This window comes from Carlito syrichta, unplaced genomic scaffold, assembly GCF_000164805.1.
Source record: "Carlito syrichta isolate Samal-C Ts95f unplaced genomic scaffold, Tarsius_syrichta-2.0.1 Scaffold315835, whole genome shotgun sequence".
Lineage (NCBI taxonomy): Eukaryota > Metazoa > Chordata > Mammalia > Primates > Tarsiidae > Carlito > Carlito syrichta.
The window spans coordinates 280535-281779 of record NW_007259931.1 but is presented as its reverse complement, the minus strand read 5'-3'; positions in this window follow the sequence as shown (position 1 = coordinate 281779).

The window sequence follows — 1245 nt, the reverse complement described above, 5'->3', positions numbered from 1 at the left end:
TCAGCCTTCCGAGTAGCTGGAACTACAGGCGCGCGCTACCACGCCCGGCTGATTTTTGATTTATTGTAGAGATGAGGTCTCGCCAAGTTGCCCGGTGCGGGTCTCGAACCCTCAGGCTCAGGTAATCCACTCACCTCAGCCTCCGAAAGCGCGGGATTACGGGCTGAGCCACCGAGGCCGGCCTGGAACCGCTTTTCAAATGAAATGAAAAGTGAAAATTTAATAGCGCTGCTTTAAGTGGGAAGAATTTTGTTGCCGTTGGCTCAAGAGATTCATTTCAATGACATGGAGAAAGAGCGACTCAATATTTGTTCTGCCACTTTGCGAAACTGTCAGGGTAAGAAGAGTTCCGAGAACCAAGGAACAAGTGCCTTCCCAGCTACCGACACAAGGCGGGGCATGGAGCGGCTTCACCCCTTTGGCTCTTGGTCTGTCTCCCCCCAGTTCTGTGAAGGAGTTGGAACATGTCCCATGAAGGTCTTTTTCTAGCTCTAGGATTTGGTGAGCTCTGTTTTAAGTTTCTCCCCATCCCTTCTTTGTCCTTGAATATTTCTGAGCCCTCCGCACAAGAGGGCAGGGAATGTGAATGCTTTGTTCCCTGGTTTATTGCCAGCACAGTGCCTGGCAAAGAATCGACTCTCAATAAATATTTGGTAATGAATGAATGGATGAGATGCTCATGAGTGCTGCCCTTTGTTATGGAAATCACTAGAGCACATGGCCTTCTTTTGGAAGTACCAAATAGGAGTTCTATATTTAGGTTCTTTGAATTGGAATAATAATAATACAACTAACATTGTACATTAGTTGATGAATGGAACATATTCGCTCATCCTCTGGATCTGTCTCATTTGGCTCTTGCTGTAGCCCCATGAGGGAGTTCTTACTAATTCCATTTTGTAAGGTGCTGGGGTCTACTGCTAGCCTTCTCATTCCAGGTCCTGTGTCACTGCTGCTATATTTCACTTGCAGGTACCCCATTTTCTCTCTGGTTGGGTGAGTTACTCCATAACCACTCAGGCAAGGTTAAGGCAGAAGTTCTCAAACTTTGGTGCTTTTAAGAATTGCCACCGGGCTCAGTGGCTCACCCTGTAATCCCTCCTCTTTGGGAGGCTGAGGTGAGTGGATTGCCTGAGCCCCGCCTGGGCAACTTGGTGAGACCTCATCTCTACAATAAATCAAAAATCAGCCAGGCGTGGTAGCGCGCGCCTGTAGTTCCAGCTCCTTGGAAGGCTGAGGCGGAAT